Raw genomic sequence first — 24,861 nt, forward strand, 5'->3', positions numbered from 1 at the left:
CTTCATCGTATATTACATATCCTATTGAATATATGAGCACCTACCAGAAAGTATTGCTTGGACGATTATCATGAATTCAAATTGCAATAAAACGTAATTTTATTCTGTTTAAGCGATATTAAAGAAATGTTAGTTTGCTTAAACATCAAATTGTAAAGTACACGTGGGAAGCTTAAAAAAGCTTATAAAAAGTCAATGTAGCTAAAATTTGAAAATTGTCATATTCTGTTAATATATCAAAGTTTGTTTGTTTGTTTAACATTCAAGTACCTGTATAATACAAATTGTTTGACGATTGATTTAAAACAAGTCTAGTCGGGACTGCATCTTAATCATATTTGTGAATGATTTCTATAATACTCACATTATTTGGCTCCAAACAGCGGATTTCATGCACAGAACATTGTAGCCTTGTAGGGTTTTATCTATATAAGCCGTTTCGGGCTCGATATAAATAATAGTATTGGAAAACCTAAAAGAAACAAATAGTTGTTCAAGGGCAATATTAAGAGAAAAATATGCAAATACAAAATACACAAGTACATAAACACACAATAACAAACGACATTCAAATTAAACACAAGACAATTGAAAAGAGAAATAATCTTTCTATGTTTTAAAAGTTTCTAATTATATTTTCATCAAAGTAAAACATTGATGTAAATGGAAGTGTCTTTATCGATAGGCAAGTCAACAGTTAAGAAGAAAGGAAAGGAAACGAAAGATTCAATCCATTATGCAATGGCCGTGAATGCAACTTATTTGTTAGAGTAAAAGGTGTTTACTGTCATAACAGGAAAACTGGTAATTGAAACTTTATCATACTGAAGCCAATTACACACCACTAAAGACGGTCACAAACACTAGCAATAAATGCACATCTGGTTACATATTCCCCCCATCCGGGAAAAGCATTTCTCCATAAATGGAAATTTACCATGAGAATGAAGAAAGTAATTCTCCATTTAGATAAATAAAAATACTTAAATAACACCCAAAATTAAACCAAGGATAAGTAACCTTTGCACAAATAATGAACATCACAAAGTATGGCATTAAGCAACAGTAACAATAGCATGATGTAGAATGTAATTGATGTATGAATTGTGAACTGAACATGTAGAAGTTGTCGCTCTTGCATACGAAAACGGACTGAAGACTGCGATTAATTTAAATATACAAATTAGTACAAATTTCAATATCAATTAGAATAAAGATGATCCTTCGGATAAGATTACTGGAATTAAAATGCTGATGTACACCCTACAAGCAACCTGAAAGAAATGAAAATAAATAAATTAATTCAAGTAAATATTGACAATATGCAGTGAAATGTATTAATAAAGTACAGTAAACTAAAAATCTCTGCTTCAATTTCTGCAAAGTAAATATAAATAAAAACAAAGCAAAGCGTATTACAAATATACAGCAAAATACACACAAATTATGGAAACTTGAATTAATAATGCCAAGCTATTGTATGAAATAAGCAATTATGCAATTATTTGAAGCTTAAAGGTACTCAAATTTGAATTGAAAGAAATATTCTAAGGCACAGTAATTGTTTTACAAATTTTATTTAACCATGAAAATTGTAATGGAAATTACTTTAAATTTACAAATTAATTCCTTAAAATGAAATGAATGATTACTGCATGGCAATTCCATCAATATCATTTTATAATACTAGCATAATATATTGTAGTAAAAACATATAACATTTACTGATCTGAACAAATGATATGGAAAGTGGATACCAAAATGCCAAATGTCCCCTTAAATGTCCATTTTTTATACACTACCGTAACAAAAAAAGATTTGCAAGGCTGTGATTTTTTGCTAAAAATATTATTAGTTATATAACATTCACGAACAATTATCAAGGATGAAAACTGTTACAGAACACTATAATTGTCAATTTGAATACCTGTGGATATGCCTTTATCTAACGATTAAGTTGCAAATAAATTATTTGAATAAACTTTTGATTCTGGTTAATATTCACTTACCATACTTCTCAAATGCGTACCACAAGTGTAGTTTTGGCCTTATCTTTGCAGGCCTCTCAGGATGCACTTATTAGTGAGACAGCTTACCGGTCCCGCTTCCGTTCTTATGGCACGTGTTTTGGTATGTGACCGACCTAGGACATATGATATAATTGGGATAAGTCGGGTATACGATAATAAGAAACAATTGCTCAATGAGTTTTTCTCCGACGTTAATAACAAACATGCATAACATAAAAAAATATAGCAATTAGCTGGAATTTACAATCTGGAAATTAAAGCTTCCCACTCCAGTGGTTCCCTGGTTTTCTATAATATACTTTTATAGAAAAACTTCGAAAATTGTCCCCGATACATCACGGCCTCGGCCCAGTTCCTTGATATTTGTTATGCGTCTCCTGTAGGAGTCTGTAGCTACCATTATCTATAGCAACTAATGACTCCCTTAGAAACCATTGACTTCCCTGTCACCCTTTCTTATCAACCACTTACTCACTAGGTATCTAAATATTTCCTTAGCTACCGAAGGCTACTTTAGCAACAAATTTCTTCTTTAGCAACCAACAACCTCTTTTAGAAACCAACGACTTCCTTTGCAACAAATAACTTCTTTATCAATAACTAACTCACTAAGCATCAATGAATTCTTTAGCAAGCAGTGACTTCCTCCGCAACCATATTCTTGCTTAGCAATCAATGACCTTCTACGCTACCAATGTTTTCCTTAGTAACCACTTACCTCTTAGCAAAGAATAATGTCCTTGGCAACAATTGCTGACTGGTCACTTATTACTTCTTTAGCAACCAGTAACTGTCTGAGCAACCAATGACTTCCGTGGCAACCACGGTGTTTCATAGCGAATGCAAGATTAACTTAGCGGCCACATACTTTAGCAACCAATGACTTTCTTAGCAAGCACTTGCTTCCCTAGCAGCAACTTAAATCCATAGCAAGCGATAAAAAATGAACAACCATGACTTTTCCACAAATTTATGACTTTCTTTGTTACATTTGACAACCTTAGTAACTGCATTCATTCAGACTAACTAATCACTTCCTTGGCACCCCCTTACTTTTTTAGCAACCGAGGACTTCCTTGCAACAACGACCTTACAAACACCTTTCTTCTATAGCAACCAGTGACTTAGATTAGAAACTTTATTGCCAAGTTTAACCTCTCGGAAGAAGTTTAGTTTCAAAACAACGTTGGTGTTGTTTTTTCCTCTTACTAACAAACCGCCAGTATAATCAAGGCATTGCAGCATTCAGCACTCTCAGTGCTTTGATATATGGATGTGTTTTGAGATCTGTCTAACTAATGCACTAGCAATAACATACATACTCTATATTGATTATGGTTTGGAAATATACTACATGTACTTTGAATATCAGACGTCAGACGTGTAAAATAATTGGTATTAGTCTGTTTTTATTGCTTTAAAAAATATAAAGAGGCTTCTCGCCTCTCACCCTTTAAAAAAGGCTTTTGCCATTTTTGTATGCACCTCGCACGCATATTCGGCGCTTCAGCCAGGTTCTCCTGTTCAAACTAGCCCATTTAACAGTGCACCCGTGTTGCGTAAGCTATTTATGTTTTCAATGTTTATCACACTGTTGTTAATTTGCCCCTGTCTGTGGCCCTAGTCAATCAGTGATTTCAGCACTTTGATTGTTTGTGGAATAAACTTGAGGGAAGCCTCCAAACGAAGGGAAGTAACCGCTTTGTAGAGATTGCTCTGACACGAGCGGACAGTAGGCAATACAATATAAGAAAGTCCCTAGCTCATTTAAACATCCAAAAAATAATAAATAAATATTTTTCATTAACAGAAATCCTCAATATTAACGAATGCATACCTTTATCTGGCAGTAAAAACAAATGCGTTGTTAATTACATAGTAATGAATTTGATAATATATACAAATATTTAATTTTCAACGACAGTATTCAGTTTTTATTTAGTTGATTAATTATATTTCTGAAACGTTTTCTAGATAACAGAGATTATAAGGCAGTTGAAAAATGGTTGTATCCCTCGTTAATCTTATTTGATTATAAGAATAGTTTCATTAGCTGTTATAAAATTAGCTTTGCATATTGAATTGCATATGAGACGATTTCACGTATTTAATACGAGGTTTTATATGGTAATTCTGTAATTCAACCAAAGTTTGATTGTTCATGAATATAATAAGAACAGCATATATTATCCGTAACGTCTAGTTATACAATTAAGCGAGAAGCACTGACTATAGATATTGACTTGCCCTGGCCTTCAGCAAAGGTATACATTCATTATTTATCAAAATCAAAAAAGCAAACTAAATCGATCACCAAAATTAATACGAAGGTATATGCTTCCTTAGAGTTAATAGTGCAAGTTTTTTTTATATTATAGTATTTATAACCCTGTGCATTGTCACTATCATTTACGCATGCCAAAACAGCAAAGTCCAAGATAAAGATAAACTCAAATATCCATGAATGAGAAAATGACATATGCTTAAAAACTAAGGTAAGTAAGATATGAAAATGTTACAAATAAACCTCTCAAGCATACAGACACAAAAAATCCACATAAACTGCCTCCCCTAAAGCAATGGATGTGAAATTTTCGTTCGACATTGTTGGACTTTTTAGATTCAACTAGCAGATATAAAAGTCATTAAAAGTAAAATTTAAATAAGGGAAACACAAAATATATCATTTTCTCCATTGAAATGTGAGCCAAGGTTTTGTGAGAGGCATAAAACAAATAATGCTTTTAATAAAACAACAAGTGCATTGAGAACATTAAAGAAAACAATTATTGATTATGGGAATTTTCCGCAAATGAATCAGAGGTAGAATACACCACAGAATACTTTCCCCCCGCCAGCTGGCGCATCCTCATCAACGGGCATCGCAGTTACAAGAAAACTTTAAACAGCTTACATCACTATTGTCAAGCATAAACAAGATAGCCCAAGCATTACAGCTTATAATTGCAAAATTAGGCGACATAGAAATGAAAGTCAACAGCAATGCAACTATTATAACAAAAGTAAAAAGGAAATGCTCTTTCATAAGAACTTTATTTAAGCTCATTTTACACTATTATAAAATGCAGAGCATTATATAGGCAAACTTGAGAAAGATAATAAAGTGTTCTCTGACAAGACGGGGGCAATGCAAACAGAAAATGCACAACGCACGATAGATCCGTGAAAAACTTTTCATAAACAACCGCCATTATCAGCAGCCGACATTATCGGAAAGAGCGTACGGATTAGCAACATCTGCCACCTTGGGAAGTCACAATAACCAACTGAAATTGGTATCGTGGAATATGAACGGTCTTATGAGAAAACACTCCAATACAGATTTCTTTAAATGAAGCATTGGTGGTGGTGGATGGTGTGGATGGTGCTGGTTCTGTTCTGATATTGTGTTTAGAAGAAATGCACATGTTTTTCAATACTTCTAAAAAAAGCCTAATTAAAACAAACTTAAAATCCGATGAGCTTGATCGCAATTGTTCACAAGGAAACAGTTGCCAAGTTAATGGTAGAATCGCATGTATGTCTGAGTGGGAAAATACATCTTGAGGATAAACTGAAAAATACGTTCATTTCTTTCGTTATATACGTGTTTTGATATAAATTCCAATTTACAATTTGGAAGGTTTTAACCCTGAAGATAACAAGCCAGCATACTGAAAATATACAATTGAATAATTATATAAAACACAGTGTATATTATACCTTACGTAGTTAGTTAACTAATATATACTTGTTCTTGATCTAACCTGAAATCATAATCTACAATTGTGCATTTTGAGGTCGTTAATTTGATGGTTCATGCTCATTTTCATGCTCTGGTGAAGCTTACAATCCACTGTGAAAGGTAAACGAGCTTAAGAAGAGGAACTCCAAGACTTTGTAAGAGAGCGGTTGGAAGACGTGAATCTTCCAATTGAAACTTGGATGTAGTAGTTTTCCATCACTGAGCGTGCAGAAAAATGAATGAAGTTATTATTGTTTGTGATTTGAAGCTGACAATGTGCATTGCGGAATAGGCATCAAGCAAACACGATCAAGGACATTTTCTAATTTCTAATTAACACCTGCTCCTCCCTTTCATGAACTGCAAACGAATAGAAATACCTATATACAAAATCACATACACTCATGATTCAATTCATTTAACTAAAGTAAAACACACAATCGAATTTATGCCAATGTAGCATTTGCGCATACTATACAATAAACGTATATTCGAAAAATGACATATATTTATATGACCCAAACGAGCTGAATTCATTGGGTTCATGTGCCATTCAATTTAAACGATCCAATTTTCAGAAGTAAACCACTGTTTTTAAACTTCCGCGTTTATGTCGGGTATTTTTAGTTATTAACACGTTAGCTCAGACTACGACTTATTTCTTGAATCATATACATTCAGATAGATTGTTCAGCTGATTCGGATATAAAGATGAATTTTTCAAACAAATCACTAATTGGTATATTTATAATCTTGATAAAAGCCTATTCCTGCGTCTCTACGCGGAGTGAGTACATTTCTATAGTTTGCTTCTAACTTTTTACTTCATACATTTTGTTATTTTTTTTTAATGTCTTAAACTTTTAGTTTTCAATTGCATATAGTGTATATAGATTGGTTCAACTTTATTTTTTTGTGTTCTGTATGTTGTAATTTAGTCGCTACATACATTTATATTATTTTATGATTTATATATATTCTTGATTTATAAATATATTCATAAAATGTGTTAAAATATCACAAATTCAACTACAATTCGTTTCTTATATATCACTTATAAGTATTAATTTTGTGTTTTGTGTTCGTTTGTAAATACCAACCTTATTTGTTCAAGGAAATGTTCACGTTAGATTACTATTACCAGGTAATAGTAGGGATGGCAACGAGTAGTAAAATTGGTACTCGAGTACTCGGACAATCTTTCGATCGAGTATTCGGGTACTCGATTACTCGGAAAAAAATGAATTCGTATTTGGGAAAGACCAGATCGTGTAAACATGTATCGTTCATGGCGTATATTGTGCGTTGGTCGTATTATTGGTCATTTTCATCTTTAAATCAGACTTTCATTATGTACTTAATTGAATTAAAGGAAAACAAATGTTGTTTCATGCTTTTAATTTTGTCTTTTTCATTTCACTTTAATGATTTTATATATAAGTATGCACTGCAAATTACTACAATATTGCTGGAATGTTAAACCCGGCCACGGATTTTATTCGAGCGTCTAGATAATCGAGATTTATAATGAACATCAGAATTACAATGAATGAACATTAATAGCATAATGAACGAAATACTTCATATTGTATTATTGTTGTTTACCTCATTAATATTCATATTTTTTATTTAAAATATCAACCAATCAATTGTGATAATCATTACAAAAAAAGTTGAAATACGCCAATTAAGAAATCAAAGCTGCCCCCCCCCCCCGGTTTTATAAGTTTATACCAAGATATTAAAAATATATTAATATATAAAAAAAATGAACATTTTTTTCTTTAACTATTTGTTCAATTTACGTGCAAACTGCCAACCGATTTACACCAGTTTGTATGTTTGTCACTAATTACATATAAATACAGATTACACCGTTCAGGTCACACATGTGACGATGTAGGCTTAGGTAAGACAACAATGTAAATCCTTTTATAATATTTTTATTTCAAATCAGAAGTCATATAGCACATTTATAGCACTCATATATACAAGTATATACAGCAAAAAAAAACGTTTCTGTTCTCTGAATGGTATGATAAGTAATTCACTAATCAAGATCAAAATAGCACATTCAAATGGAGGGGGGGGGGCAAATGTCCGCCCCCTCGAACATTGAGGGGGGGCAAATGTCCGCCCCCTCGAAAACGGCGGGGGGGCAAATGTCCGCCATGGTCCAAAAGGGGGGCAAACATCCGGGGGGGCAAATGTCCGGGGGGGCAAATGTCCGTTTACCGGACATGCGCTACTCGTTCGCTCGTTAGCATCCATTGGTTGGTGAAAGGTCTCTAATTGGTAAACAATAGAATTGTGTAGGTGAAAGTTCCGCTATCAAAACTTCGCTAATTGACATCAGTGATAATTGGAAATAGGGGCCCTTTGTTGACAGTTTGCAACTCTCAACTAATTATTTAGGGTCAATTGTGTACACAGCGGGGATTAGAGGGACCGTCAATTTTCTTGGCAACTTACCAGATCTGTTACTTCGTCTGTAAATCGTGTATTTGGTGATTTTAATAGAGTTTTTTTTTCGAGTACTTGATTAGTGATTTGGTACTCGAGTCCTTGGACGATCGATCGAGTACTCGTGTACTCGTTGCCATACCTAGTTAATAGTATTCAACACGAAACTAATTTCATAATTTCCAAAAATCTTGAACATTTTCTCTAATTCTGTATTGACTGTATCAAATATTGTTGCATGATATGATTATTACCAAACCGTGCAGGATCAGGGAATGATTTTACAACAATATGATCCAAAACGTCGTATTTTTAAAAGAAACAATTTGACGATGACACTGTATTAAAAAAATGTCTTCTTTATGACCTATTTTCATATTTTGTTCAGGTTGTTCCGCCAACTGTACCTCTTGCAAATCCCTTAAAGAATGCACATCATGTGAATCGGGATACTACTTAGAGTCAGCTGAAGAATGTAGAGCTTGCACGTACGTCAAAACGAACTGTGTCACATGCAGTAATGACACATTTTGTAACGAATGTAGGCCAGGATTCTGGGGCACCACTTGTCGAACATTTTGTTCTAAAGGTTGTAACACAGAATTCTGTAACTCGTTTGATGGAACATGTACTTGTAAACAAGGTTTTTATGGACCTACATGCCAATACATGTGCTCGGATAACTGCCTTACTAACACGTGTGGGGTTAACGGTGAATGTGAATGCAAAGACGGGTATTATGGAAATCAGTGTAATGGAATGTGTTATTCTGGTTGTGAGAAATGCTCTAATGGCTCATCTTGCTCTATGTGCCCATCTGGAAAATACGGAACAAATTGTGGTGTTTCGTGTGAATGCAATGGAAGATGCGATTTTCTTACTGGTGAGTGTATACATGTAACGTGTCCTGAAACGTGTGTATCATGCGGAGAACGTGATCACTGCAACGAGTGTACTGTCGGTTGGTTTAGTTCGCGATGTAACAACACTTGTTCAGATAAATGTAAAGGGGGTTGTGAGCAAAATTCCGGAGATTGCAACGCTTGCTATCCTGGCTACTTTGGAACAGAATGTAATATTCAATGCACTTATTGTCGTAACGGTAACTGCACTCAAAAGGGGGAATGTACCTCGTGTTATGATGGCAACTATGGACCACTGTGTAATGAAAAATGTTCAGAGGACTGTGTTGGCAATATTTGCAACCAGGTAGATGGGGCATGTCAACTGCAATTTCAGTGCCATGAGAATTGTGTCAGATGTACGGACAAAGATACTTGCACTGAATGCGATGTGAATCATTATGGTGACCTGTGTGCATTAGTGTGTAACACTACGTGCAAAGATGGTCGTTGCGATATAGAAACTGGTCGTTGTGATAATTGCATTTCATTATATTATGGGGACTTTTGCGAAAATCCTTGTAGCCTTACGTGTGCCTCTGCTGGTTGTGAAAGGCAAACTGGTGTTTGTTTTGGTTGTAAAGAACTATCAGTTCATGGCCCGTTTTGTAATTTATCTTGCAGTAATAACTGTACAGATCTGCAATGCTCACAAGAAGAGGGTTATTGTTCAAATGGTTGTATTCCTAATCAGTATGGTTCAATGTGTGACAGCATCTGCTCCGAGAACTGTGTAAATACGACAACAGGATCAAAATGCGACTCTACTGGAAATTGTTTTAGTGGATGTCTTGACGGTTTCATAAGCGATATATGTACTAAAGGTACGTTGCATACCGCATTTTAATTATCAGAACATTATGATGAAAGTACAAAAATATGTATCCTTTAGGATCTTTTCTTAAACTTTGGAAACCTCACAAACTATTTTGTACCCTGTACAATTAACCAACTCGAGAGGCATAAGGAAAGTGAATAGGTTAAGTTGAATGTCTTTCAGTAAAAGGGACAACAGCCAAAAACGGGAAAACCAATGCAAAGGTGTCGGCAGCTGCAATTGGAGGAGCAGTCGCTGGGGTATTGGTGTTTGTTGTGATCATCGTTCTGATTGTTGTCTTCCTGAAAAGAAGGTAACTTTTTAAGCAAAATATCATGTTAATGTTTTAAACAGAGTTATATTCTTGTTAATGAAAGTAAAATGCATATTTTACTATTGTAAAATTACTTTTCAAACCGATCACAATTAAATTATGAAATAATTGAAGACTAGCAGGCTGATAAGATAATTTCAATTTCAAAATGATTAATATTAACCAGAAACAAGTTGATTCTTTCCTTCATCCAAATATTGTTAGCTTTTATCGTACTTATATTGATTCTCGTTAAATAGTTGACCTGCATTTGTATTTAGAAGAAACAGTAAGCCCTATGAAGATCGAATTGACGAAACTGATCATGAGTATCACACAATAGAGCCATTGCATGGAGGTAAAAACATATTTTCTATACCAGTATTAGTCGTATTGTCAATAACGTATTGTCTGTTGTTTTTTTGCATAAAAGTAACCAGCAAACAAACATTTTTATGATACAAAAAATTGCGGGTAACCAGGCAAAACAATTGAACATTTTTCACCATTGTCTCGACAAACTGAAACAATATTGTGTATATTGGAAACCTGAATTAAATTACTAATAGGAAACCAAAATAAAAATTGTAAGACATACTAGTATTTCATATGACCCAATTTGTATCTTTTGTGATACGGATTTTATAGTGAAGCAAGTTTCCATGAAAGCAACAACCGCAGTTTCGTTGGGAACATCAAACGTTAGTTTCAACCATGTTTCGGATACAATTATGCTCGGTGGTGGCTTAGAAACAGCAACGGACGATGATGATCTTGAAATTGGTTAGTTTTAAACATATAATTTACATAATGACAATAAACGTCATAATTAGGTATGTATGTATAAGGCTGATGATTCTTAAAAACATTATGTAAATACAGTTTTGCAATTATAATGTGATCGACGCCTTCCACAGTTTCTATGTCATTGGATATAGCGAAGTCGTTGTTTCAATTCAATTTAGTTTTATGTAAATTACCTAGAATACGAAGACTTGTCCGATGTACTTAAACTGTCAAAGGTGTATATTAGCACGGCCAATGTACTGGCCATATTTATTATCGGGTAACTATCGGTGCCTTTCGCTTTTGAGGTGATGGGGAAGTGAATCTTTCTATACAATATTCAACTACAATAACTTTCTAAAATTTTCGTATAATTCAGTGATTTAATTCAGAATTAATAACTTAAAGGATGCAAGTTCGTATCATGCGTTTTAACTGTTCTTAAACATTTATTTTTTATTTCAAACGCTTTCCATCAAAGTGCCTATTATCCCCATGACTAGTTATACTTTCATATGATATTTGGGCTTCAAACAGGCGCAACAATGAAATTTCGGAGAAAAATATTGAAAGTATCTATTTTTCGGTCATTTAACGTAATTTTAATTCAACAAAAACATTGATAGGATTCAGAAATACGAATTGGAGTATGGAAACAATTTAAACAAATAACAAACTATCTATTTAGGTTCCAAACTGTACGCTTTCTATCATAAACACTTATGAGCACTAAGAATCGAAGAATATTTTGTTTTCCGATCGATGTTTGGTTTACAGAAAACACAGTTTCATTGCCCTTGTGGTTTTGCACCTGTGACAGTTTCATTTCCTTTGTAATTATTTACATGTGATAGTTTCATTGCCCGTGTAATTATGCATCTGTGAAGGTTTTATTAATCGTGTAATTATGCACATGAGACAGTTGCATTGCCCGTGTGATTATTCACATGTGACAGTCCCATTGCCAGTTTAATTATGCACATGTGACAGTCCTATTGCCCGTGCAATTATGCAATTGTGACTGTCCCATTGCCCGTGTAATAATACACATGTGATAGTTCCATTGCCGGTGTAAATATATGCACATATGACAGTTCCATTGCCCGTGTAATTATGCACATGTGACAGTTGCATTGCCCGTGTGATTATTCACATGTGACAGTTCCATTGCCCGTGTAATTATGCACATGTGACAGTCCCATTGCCCGTGTAATTATGCACATGTGACAGTTCCATTGCCCGTGTAATTATACACATGTGACAGTTCCATTGCCCGTGTGATTATGCACATATGACAGTTCCATTGCCCGTGTGATTATGCACATGTGACAGTTCCATTGCCCGTGTAATTATGCACATGTGACAGTTCCATTGCCCGTGTGATTATTCACATATGACAGTTCCATTGCCCGTGTATTTATGCACATGTGACAGTTCCATTGCCCGTGTGATTATTCGCATGTGACAGTCCCATTGCCCGTGTAATTATGCACATGTGACAGTTCCATTGCCCGTGTGATTATTCACATGTGACAGTTCCATTGCCCGTGTGATTATTCACATGTGACAGTTCCATTGCCCGTGTAATTATGCACATGTGACAGTCCCATTGCCCGTGTGATTATGCATCTGTGAAGGTTTTATTAATCGTGTAATTATGCACATGAGACAGTTGCATTGCCCGTGTGATTATTCACATGTGACAGTCCCATTGCCAGTTTAATTATGCACATGTGACAGTTCCATTGCCCGTGTGATTATTCGCATGTAACAGTCCCATTGCCCGTGTAATTATGCACATGTGACAGTTCCATTGCCCGTGTAATTATGCACATGTGACAGTTCCATTGCCCGTGTGATTATTTACATATGACAGTTCCATTGCCCGTGTAATTATGCACATGTGACAGTTCCATTGCCCGTGTAATTATGCACATGTGACAGTCCCATTGCTCGTGTAATTATGCACTTATGACAGTCCCATTGCTCATGTAATTATGCACATGTGACAGTTCCATTGCCCGTGTAATTATGCACATGTGACAGTTCCATTGCTCGTGTGATTATTCACATGTGACAGTTCCATTGCCCGTGTAATTATGCACATGTGACAGTTCCATTGCCCATGTAATTATGCACATGTGATAGTCCCATTGCTCGTGTAATTATGCACTTGTGACAGTTTCATTGCCCGTCTAATTATTTGCATGTGACAGTTTCATTGCCAGTATAATTATGCACATGTGACAGTTGTTTTGCCCAGGTAATAATGCATATGAGACAGTTGCATTGCCCTTATGATTATTCACATGTGGCAGTATCATTGCCCGTAGTATTATTCACCTGTGATAGTTTCATTGCCCGTGTAATTATGCACCTGTGACAGTTTCATTGCCCGTGTAATTATTTACCTGTGACGGCTTTCTTGACCGTGTAATTATTCACATGTGATAGTTTCATTGTCTATGTAATAATGTACAAGTGACAGTCCAATTGCCCGTTTGATTATGCACATGTGACAGTCCCTCTGCCTGTGTAATTATGCACATGTGACAGTCCCATTGCCCATGTAATTATGCACATATGACAGTCTCATTGCTCGTGTAATTATGCGGATGTGACAGTCTCATTGCCCGTGCGGCTATGCAAATGTGACAGTTTTATTGCCCGTGTAGTTATGCGCCTACGCCAGTTTCACTGCCCATGTGATTATGTACCTAGGACATATTAATTGCCAATTTTTGCTTTCACCGTTGACAGTTTAAATGAACCGGACAAAACCACATTGTAATATGAACCAACATCTATGCATAACAGATTTGGACGAAGCGAGGAGAACACAGAAAAGGAAACTGGTCAAGAGGGTTGAGGAGAACGTTTACTACATCGGGATACAGGATATAGAGAAACGGAAAGTGAAAGTCGAGGAACTGGCGGCTTTTGTAGCTAGAAAGACTCCGGTTTACTATGAGGAGGAATTCGATGTACTTATCAGTATATTACAAATCGCAACTTATTACAAAACATTAAAAGTACATTTTATTTTTGTTTGGTTATTACTTCAAATTTGTAACGAAGTAAAACAAATAATATGACTATAAATGTTTTAATTTCAATTTAAATCATTTTCACTATGATACGAATTTCGTTTGCTTATATTTGCCCTTTATCTCCTGAAGAAATTCTCTGACGGCCTCACAAGGAGCTGTGACGCTGCCAGATTACCTCAAAACAAGGCAAAGAACAGATACAAGGGATTATATTCATGTAACAATACTATTGAAGATAATTTAGTTAAAGTATAGAAGTACACCGATCAATGGGCAGTTATCACTAATTAACATTAATTATATTTTTGATCATTTAAACATGCATTTTGAAGTTGTTTTTGAATTAATATCAAAATAGTTGCTATTTGAGGTTTGTCTGTATATATTAATAGGATGCAAATTGTGTTTTCAGATGATGCAACAAGGGTGAAAGTGACTGGTTTTGATACTGATTACATCAATGCTAACTACATTGATGTATGTAAATTATAATACGAATACAGATCAAATGCTTGTTTACTATAGCATTTGTATTGAGAAGTAGTGCTGAGCTTCAATTGAAATGAACAAAACCATATCAAGTAGAGTTATAACAATTTTGACATTTACTTTGATAATCTATTTGCAGGGTTTCAATGAGAGAAATGCGTACATTGCTTCGCTTGGTAAGAACAAACATTGCATTTTTACGGTTCAGAAAATTACGTGTCAATGAAACCTTCATTTTTGCTTGCTTCGATCCTCCAGTTATTAATTTTACTGGAACATTGCAAATCAGTTTCCTGAGTACTATTCTGTTCTAAGAATGAGACGGACTACTTTATTGCACGCTATTTTTAAATACGAAACAACCAATTATATACATGCATGAATGACAAATACAGCATAAACAACACGATTGCTACCGTTTATATGGTGTTTGTTTTATCCCAGGTCCAATGTCGAAACAGATGGGAGACTTTGGCATGTTCTGGAATATGATTTGGCAACAGAATGTGGAGAAGATCGTCATGGTTACCAACCTGATGGAAGAAGGGGTATAAATTCAATGATTGTCCAAACGTAATCCCGCGGATATATGTTTACGTAAACATTGGAAAACCTTAATTAAGTATTCAAGTATACCAATATTTCGAAAAGTATAAATATATTGAAAAAGGTTTCATTCACTTATTTTTTTTCGAGTTTTTGAATGCCATTTTAGTGTATAACATATTCGCAATGTTACCATTGATATGAAAAGACATCGATATACAAGTATGTGTAAGTCAAATTCAATTAGCGCAATCGCTAAGGCGTTTGGATGTTGAACGTATCACATGGTAACACACAGCAACACAACACTTTTTAAACAGATTTTATAATTGGTATCTAAATCCTGTTTTATACCATTCAGAAGGAGAAATGCGAGCAGTACTGGCCTCGTGTTGGGACCACTAAAGACTACAGCGGGGTGAAGGTCACCTGTCAGAGCGAGGATGAGTATGCAGAGTTCACGAGAAGGTTGCTGCTCCTAAATGATGTAAGAGTAGTTCGATGATATTGTAATATAAATGTATTATTACATTCACAACTTTTGGTCATTTTTATAATAATTTTAATGCGTACCTATATGAAATATTGTTTTAACATGTGACTTAAAGGAAAAATTAGAACCTTTTTGCCGCGACTGCAATTAAAATAATTGTTTACAATGCATATATTTTTTTCTAAATGAAATATTGTTCCTTAAAAACGAACTTACATCTTAAAAACTATTATAATATGCATTAACATACATCAGTGAGTCGGGTGTATGTACTTTTCAATTCATACACTTGACATTACAAGCATTCATCATAACTTGTGAAAATTAGGCAAAATACCCGGAAGATTAAATAGTACTCAAAACTTAATGTTAAGCGTCAGTAAATGCTGATAATTATTCTCACTTCACGCTATTCAAATAAGCACAAAAGAACACAAAAATATTGCCATTATATGGAAGAATATTCATAACCTTCTCTGTGCAAGCATTACTATAGTATTAAATGTGTTTGTTTAAAGTCCTTTGCTCAATTACATGACACTCTTTATACTGATATCAATATACACATTACAAGCGAAGGTAACAAACTTTTATTTGTATCAAGCTTTCTTTTTAGTTTGGTAGTTGATCAAATAATAACATATAGTGGAAACTGATATATGTACTTGATCATATTAGAGAGAGGTATTTTTTTCGCCAACAACCCCAAATGTTAGTGCCTGTCCATAAAAACACACTTCAGTACCGCCCATGTCTTAAAGGACAATGTTTAAAAGCAATGACTTCAGTATCTTATGAAAGTTTCTTAAATACATAGGTAATTAATTAAACAAAACACACCTTAACAATAATTGAAATATAACGGTCAGCTACAGCGCGGTGAAGGGCACCTATCAGAGCGAGGAATTATGACTTAAAAGTTCCGTTGACGCGACTGAATCAAAATGCAGTACTCGAATTATAATATTAATTTAGGTAATGCAATTATTTGTTGACCTATGAAAAGGTACTTTCGGGCTGTGGCCACACACTTTCTTTAGCGCATGAAATATTTCAGCCATTGTGTATTTTATGTCTTTTCTATATTAACCAGTGTGCTTAGACGACCAATTTAAATCTTAGTCATCAAATCAAATCAATGATTCGGATATGTCTACTAGTTTAAACCCTTGAACGTCTCAATCATTCATTATTTAGTTTGACAAAGCTTAAAGAAAATATAGGCAAAATACACGGAAGTTTAAATAGCAAGCAAACCTAAACTTAAAGCACCCGTAAATGCTAATGATTATTTCGACTTCACACTACCGGAATAAGCACAAATATTTACGGAGCGATAGACACTGTATTGAAGCTTTTAACCTCCTGCGTTCAGTTGAGAGTGAAGTAATAAAATGTGTATTTACTTTCTATTTGCGTATTATATTTCATTTTTAAAGCGATGTATCCAATTATTCTGCTTATTGATATCAATATCATGTAAACATTGCAAAGAAAGATAACCAGCTTTTACTCGTTATATGCTTCCTTATGAGTTACTGTTTAAAATATTACACAAATAATACAAACTTATTCAATAATAATAATGATGTTGAAAGGTAGAAAAAAGTGAACTAGTCAAAGCATTAAATTAATAATAAATTACAAAACACTATCCGACATAAACATTACTTTGTAGAAGGATCAATGCTCTTAAGAACGGAGTTGAAGTATATGTTTCTACCTGGAGTACACTTAAATGTAAAGATTGTTAAAATCCACTTCCGTAATGGAGTTTTTTGAAAAAAGAGCCAGGTAATTTGGTGTCAGGATCAGAGTGTATGTGATGTTTAAGATTGTAAAGAACTGTATCAATTGAAACTTGGTAGCAATATGCCATCCCCTTGATCAAAGCATCATGGCTGTATGGCATCAACAAAAGACCAACATTAATAATGATGCATTGTTTGAGGTATATACAATTTACAACTATGCACCAATCTTGACAATCTCATTTAAAACAGATTCATGGTGTTACGCTATCGTTTAGCAACGTAATGCAATGGAAATCAGCGTAAAGCGAACGCGACGAGATTAATAACCGGAAAACATTTGATTGTTTCAGACCCAAGCAACAATTAAACTACTTTAAATTTTAATGACACCGCCTTTGAGCCATTTCAAAAATATAGGCATTATATATATTAGAGAGAGAGAGAGAGAGAGAGAGAGAGAGACAGTCAGACAGACAGAGACAGACAGACAGAGATAGGGCGCAAGTGAGACCTGATTCAACGTACAACACGCTAGTATGTTTAATAATAATAGGGACAAATACCATCAGCTGGAATACATAACAATAACTATTTCAGGGCGAATCGGAGAGGCAGCTGCACCACCTCCACTTTACGGCTTGGCCTGATAGGGGAATCCCAGAGGACGTCACGGCGCTGATTGAGTTCCGACATAGAGTGCTCAATTCTACTGCTCATCTCGACGGTCCAACGCTGGTTCATTGCAGGTGTGGATTATTTATCGTCATTGAACGTTTGCACCTGTTATAAAAGTAATATTTGAGGGTAATATAGGGAATTCCAAACAATTGAACATAGAATTGTTCTTATTTTGTACCAGTTCGTGCCAACGAGGAATTCAAGCCAAGCTTGTTTGAACTAACGGGGTTCGAATGGTATTGCAAGTGCGAGATGTTTTTTATTGCATATTTAAGAGCCCTTGCCATGTTATGAACGTCAAAGATCAGAGTGTCACGGTGCTGATTAAGTTTAGAAAGATGGTTCTCATTACTGATTGCCCCTGTACTTGTCTATGTCTGAACGCTGCATATAAGCAAATAAGACCATTATTTTAATTAATATGTCCTTCAAGAAATGTTTTACAACCCTGGTAAGGCTTTATTTTACCATTTCAAAGAAAGAAACAGAACGAACTAGGGAAAGTAAAATCGCTCTCAAGGGTCTTGGCATTAGGTCAGACGGATATCGCAGATACTGTGTACGTTTAGTACTGTGATTGTCTTTGTAAGTGTTGAAACAGAATCAACAATAAGCACATCTGAAGCTATGTTGTATCTCCCTCAAAAGGCTAATGTAAAGGCTTGTAGTAATGGTGTCCTCCTCTCATTCAAGAGGTCCTGTTTCCGAACGCCACTAGAACCATTACTTGGCCTGTAAATTATGACACTGATGACACAGAATTGGTTTCCGAACGGACTCGAGAGTGATTTATATCAGCTTTCAGCACTCTTTATAATGGAGTTGATAATACATTTCTATAAATTAACTAATAGCGCATAGCCTTAAACCATTTGTTGCGATCGATATATGTCATATATGGGTGTTACTTTTAGTGCGGGAATCGGTCGAACAGGGACCTATATTGCGTTAGATATTCTAACAAAGGAAGGAAATTCGAACAAGGCCGTTGAGATTCCAGGATGCATCATCAATATGAGACAGAACAGGCCAAACATGGTCCAGACAGCGGTAGGTTGATATTTAGATCCTTGAACCACAAATAACGTAGCGTGAGTGACGAAGTAATTGAGAAGTACAGTACAGGCAATATCGATAAAACTGTATATCTTGCCTTAGAAAGCGTGTTCTTTTTTTTTTGTAACTCAGTTATGCACGTCTTTAAGATATGCTTCTTATACAATAGCTGGACATATACTGTCTCAGATAAAAATATAATGTCTCCCTTTGCAGCCTCAATTGCTTATCAGTTTTATAATTTCTCTTGCAAGTTTGTTTGTCTACGTTTGCATGTTATATTTGAACTACGTACTGTTTATGCTTGATTTATGATAGGCCATTCCGTAGACCCAATAAACAAGGATTTGAATCATGAGGATATCAGTGTTTATTTCCTTATTTCAGGAACAGTACGAGTTTCTACACCTTGCCTTGTTTACACCCTGACATTTAACTGTGAGCAGGTACCAGGAAAACAGTTTCAGGACTACATGATCGAGACAAGCAAGGGCGATCTTATCAGGCAGTTTAAGGTAACGCAATCTCCAGTTCTCTCAATAAGTAGTTTTATACCGAAAATTACACAGCGATGTTTACTTGGTATATAAAGTGTTTTATCCAGATAAAAATAGTCAAATGAAAGTAATTTTCCAACCGATTAGGCTCAAATTAATAATTATTTCAAAATGTATTAGTAATATTTTCTTTGAAACATATGTAAATGCTTATATGCTCAGAACGCAAACGAAAAGGCAATGTAAAGTATTTCTCCTTTGTAGAAAATTACAGACTCTCCCCATGTTCACACTGACGACGAAATCCTTGCTATAGAACGAAACAAGTCTGAGAAAGGAAAGAACAGAAGTGGAGCAGATATTCCAGGTACAAGTTTGTAAAGAATATCGCGTACCCATTACCCACTTTACGAAACACCCAACATATATCAACAAGCCGTACGTAACGCTTCAGCTCTGCTGACTATATATCATGACCAGTATAACTGCGCGATGTTCAAATGACATTCGGAAATGAAATACTGCGCTATTAAAATGTAAAATTATGGTAACCAAAAAGGTATATAATAAAATGGTTATTACTTTCAGGCGATGAATACCGCCCTCGACTTTATCTGGGAATAAGACATGGAGATTCAGACTATGTCAACGCTGTCTTTGTTCATGTAAGGGTATATAACTATTATTATTCAACATTTTCAAAGAACATAATTAAGTTCAAAAAGGCTCTGATTTAACATTTGCTATTCTAAACAGTACTTTATCCAAACATAAACAGCCAGTTAAAGCTGCTTCATATTTACGCTATGACAATCTTCGTTTGAAAATTTAATTCTGATTGCTTAAATCAATACATTCATACCGTTACCTTTAACTGCAGTAATATGTTCGTATATCGTGTTTGTCCATCGCCATACATTCAATTTATTTTGCAGGCGTTTCAGGCGAAACGGAAATACATTGTCGCCCAGTCTCCAATGCCAAATACTGTAAAGGATTTCCTTACTTTGGCATACCAAGAAAATTGCTCATGCATTGTCAGCTTTGAGCAAAGTGACGGCAAAAAGGTACGATTAAGAAAATATATATTCCAGTCATTTTGTCAGAAGTCTGTTATGAGTCGACTCGATGAAATAATATGATATGCACAGTTCTCTCTTGCTGCTGTTTTATTCCAAGACGGAAGAACATGATAAATTTCATTTATCTCCTATTGTAGAAGATGTTCTTTGTATAAGTCTTAATCGAATCCTTATTAATGGAATTTTATTAAAAATGAACTTAACATTATTTCCACCAGGATATAGGTGAATATTATCCAGCGGACAATCAAGTGCTCAAGAAAGGCAAACTGTCTGTTTCATGTGATAGGGATAAGGTTACGAACGAGTACAGTGTCCAGAAATGGCTAACTATTGAGGTAAATGGAAACGCACAGGTAAGTTAAATATCGATCGTATACATGTAACTCAATTAACATCAACTGAAAGTAGATGATTTTTTTAAAAAAAAATTGAAAGTAATATCAACGTAAACATGTAAGCGATGCCATCAAGAACGAAGAGTAATTTTGAAACTTGTTTTGCTTTCATTGAACAGTCATTTATTGATTTCTTTTTAAACCAGTGGATTTCTATATAATTAATGAAAGTATACGTTCATATATGATTGTAGCTTTGGTTTTCGTTACAGAGTGAAAGTGGTAAGAGCACATTGCGACACTTTGAGTTTACAGACTGGAACCTGACTGGAAATGTTCCATACAACCCTGCTAACTATGTTGCATTTCTGAGTGATGTCAAAATGAAATCGTCCAACGGGCCTATTCTTGTCCACTGCAGGTAGTACAAATTTAAGCTTTGTAATCCATGCATTATCGTTGGAGTGTATTCTCGAACTTATTTTAGATAACTGGGTTGCAAAAATAAAGGATTTTATTACCGAAAACACTGCATCAATCATACTCTTATTTTTGAATTTAAATACTTTGTCATGTTTTATCTGTTATGAAGGGATTTGGGCCCAAATATGTCTTTGTTAACTTACATTCATTTTAATCAATCTCATATACTAAATCTTCTAGGGATGGTGGAAGTAAGAGCGGGCTGTTCTGTGTTATGGCATTCCTCGTGGAGAAGATGGAAGTAGAGCACGAGGTCAGTGTGGTAAACACCGTCAGGAAGGTCAAGGCTAGGAGACCTAACGCCGTGGCAAATCAGGTTAGCTACCTATTTAATTGGTTTAAATTTCGAAATAACAAATATCTGCGCTTAATACAAGTGCGCATTACGCCCATTAACATAAAAGTCAAAATAAAACAATCAAATATATATGTACATTAATGTTTGATCTTATTTTAAACCCTCTTTCTTTGGCAAAAAGTAAGCGTACTATAAGCTACGTATTCGCAGGGAATAACCATGAGAACCCCGATAACATTAAGTAGTGTAATATACTCAACTTAATGTCCTTTACAAACAATGCAAAGAACGGTGAGTCATAGCTTATTCTACTGCATGTAACCAATGTGTTTTGATATTTTCTATTTGTAGGCACAGTTCGACTTCTGCCATGATTGTGTTTTGGAGTTCGTCCGTTCGTTCAAACCATACTCCAATTTCACAGGAGATATATAATGTTGATTGGAAAACCATACTATAATGTTATTAATTAGGTGATTTCATATTGGCCTAGTTATTTGTCCGAGGTTAGCTGTATTTGCCTGAGCCCGAAAGGGCGAAGGCAAATACAGCGGACCGAGGACAAATAACTTGGCCAATGTGAAATCACCTAATTAATAAGTATTTTATTAATTAACTATTACCATTTTGGTTAAAAACATTCTTATAATTTACCTTTAGTTCACATTGAAACCGTATTTATCCCTTACTCATTCATGGTGTCTGCTTTTCTAGATTTAACTTTGCTGATTTTGTTATGCATCCTTTAAGTGACATTGCACATACTTATGAATATAGCACTGTACATTGTAAGGAAGCATGTCTTTTCGTCTTAGTTTCGTAAATCGTTTGCCAAAACGTCAAATCGTTCACTTTCGTCGTCCATTTTGTCGGTGTACAAAATCATAATAGTCGTAATATCCACCAACGGGTTAAATACAACTGTAATATCAAACCGTACAAAGTGGTTCAATCGTTCAATAGGTTCAAGTATTCCAAATAGGTTTATACGAAGCACAGAATTTTCAAAACAGTCGGAAAACGGAAAACAAAATGGCTACCTTTAAAAATAATTTCCAGCATATTTCTCATATTAGGCGAGTTTCGACAGCCAATGAAAATGGCCCATTTCTCAAATCCTATATAAGGCGAGTTTTGTAGCCAATCAAAACGGAGGAAATTCATATTGGCCGCGTTTGGTCGATATTGAGCGAGTTCTGGCATATATTGTCTTCAATTGTCTGGTATTGATACCGCAATTGTCTCTGTATCTCGTCAAATACGTAATAGTTGATTAATAATTATTACCTCGATTTGTTATATTGTCGTAAAATTTTCATATGTTTTGTTTGTTTTAAATTGCATACCATGTGTAAAGTTCGGGGCACTTCAAGTTTAGCGGTTCCCACAATATAATTATTCCAAGTTCAAACAGCCAACACAATTATCTGGGCTATATTTAGAATATATAATTCCAACAGTTATTTGGGGTCACCGCTCCCAGCCAGCCTCGATTTATTTTTGAACTAAAATTATATTTATTAGCGCGGTACCAACAGAGACAGCTAAAATACTATCTGCTCAAAATACATATGTGAACATATTTTTGCAAATCTAGTTATATCTACACGTATATTAGCTACTACTACTACGTACTTATGTAAAATCAAACAAATTGTTTCGTTTGTACATCATATGAACGTTTCGTATTTGGATTTTGTTAAGCTGTAGTTTTGACCGTATGAGTACGGCTTTATCTATTCACAGATGTTTTATAGTTATACACACGTTTCTGCATTCATCTGCTTTATTTTAATTCTATAAATCTGAGCGTGTTTTCTTTTTGTGTAAACTTAATAAAATGTTTAAGAACTTCTGCAACATGTGAATAGGTTCATTCGTTAAATTGAATATGGACAAATGTATCTATAATGAAGTGATGAGATACTTTTCTATATTGTTCATAACTACCCAGGACGTTCACAGTTTCGAATAAACCCAGGACTGGTTCCGTACAAAGGCAAGGCTCCGGCATTGTAATAAGTAATGTAAAACCGCCTATTAACTGCCGCTTTTTATCGCTTTTTTCTATAAATGACATAATGGCTTTGTGATGAACATGCTTTGAATGAGTGGTGTAATAAATAAAAATCTAAACATTTGTTGTGTGAGGTACTTTTTATTACATCAACATGCGGACTCTTGTGATATGAATTGTAAGAAATCTAAGTGACTTAGTCCAACCGACCAACGTAATATTCCCTTTATATTGTAAGTATACAACATACGAAATAGATAGGTTATAACTCGGCCATGGGCTCCAGACGTTATGTCTTTAATCAACATTAGCAAATGAATGATAAAATGATCAAATCAACAATGATATTTAACAAATATAGTCAAAAAGGGAAGGCCAATGAGCACAATACATTTTAATGCTTGTTAAAACAATGTTTGTCAATTAACAACCCATGTACTGCTGAATTAATAACATTTTCATCGTATTTATGAGTCATATAAACTTACAAATGAGCTGAGTCCCACGCACGATATGCGGCAGGAAGACCTACATTGGATTTTCATGTTTTATATACCACTTTCATTACATACCATTTCGGAAACACCTGAACATTTTATGATGATACCTAAAAACTTTCACAAGATACTTAAACATCCAAAGAACATTATATTGACATTGCAATGACATGCATATTTAATTTCTAACTAATACAACTGACTAAGTAGTTTTGTTATTATCCGAACAACGTGTCCTTATCAAACATAATATTTTTAAAATTTGATGAATCATTCAGTGACGTTCAAACGATCAGACCGTGTCAAATGTACATTTCTTATCTTTTATGATTGTCTGATAAACGTACACCAATTAGATACACCCTCAAATGAATATGTGCATTTCAGCATTCATGTACATTAATGTGCACCACGTGTTAAATGTATAGTTCAGTGGCATAAGATTGTTATTTTACCAAGCCCTCCACACCCAAAGCGGCAGCGCACGTATTAACCTTATCTTTTAGTAGTTGGCCAAACGATTGTGT

General features: G+C 34.7%; 1 pseudogene; it reads left to right on the forward strand.

The window, feature by feature from the left end:
- The first annotated feature begins 6,472 nt into the window (after positions 1–6,472).
- Positions 6,473–23,960, forward strand: LOC128204281 (receptor-type tyrosine-protein phosphatase kappa-like; annotated as a pseudogene).
- The last annotated feature ends 901 nt before the right edge of the window (positions 23,961–24,861 follow it).

This window comes from Mya arenaria, chromosome 10 (genome assembly GCF_026914265.1).
Source record: "Mya arenaria isolate MELC-2E11 chromosome 10, ASM2691426v1".
In the NCBI taxonomy this organism is placed as follows: Eukaryota; Metazoa; Mollusca; class Bivalvia; order Myida; family Myidae; genus Mya; species Mya arenaria.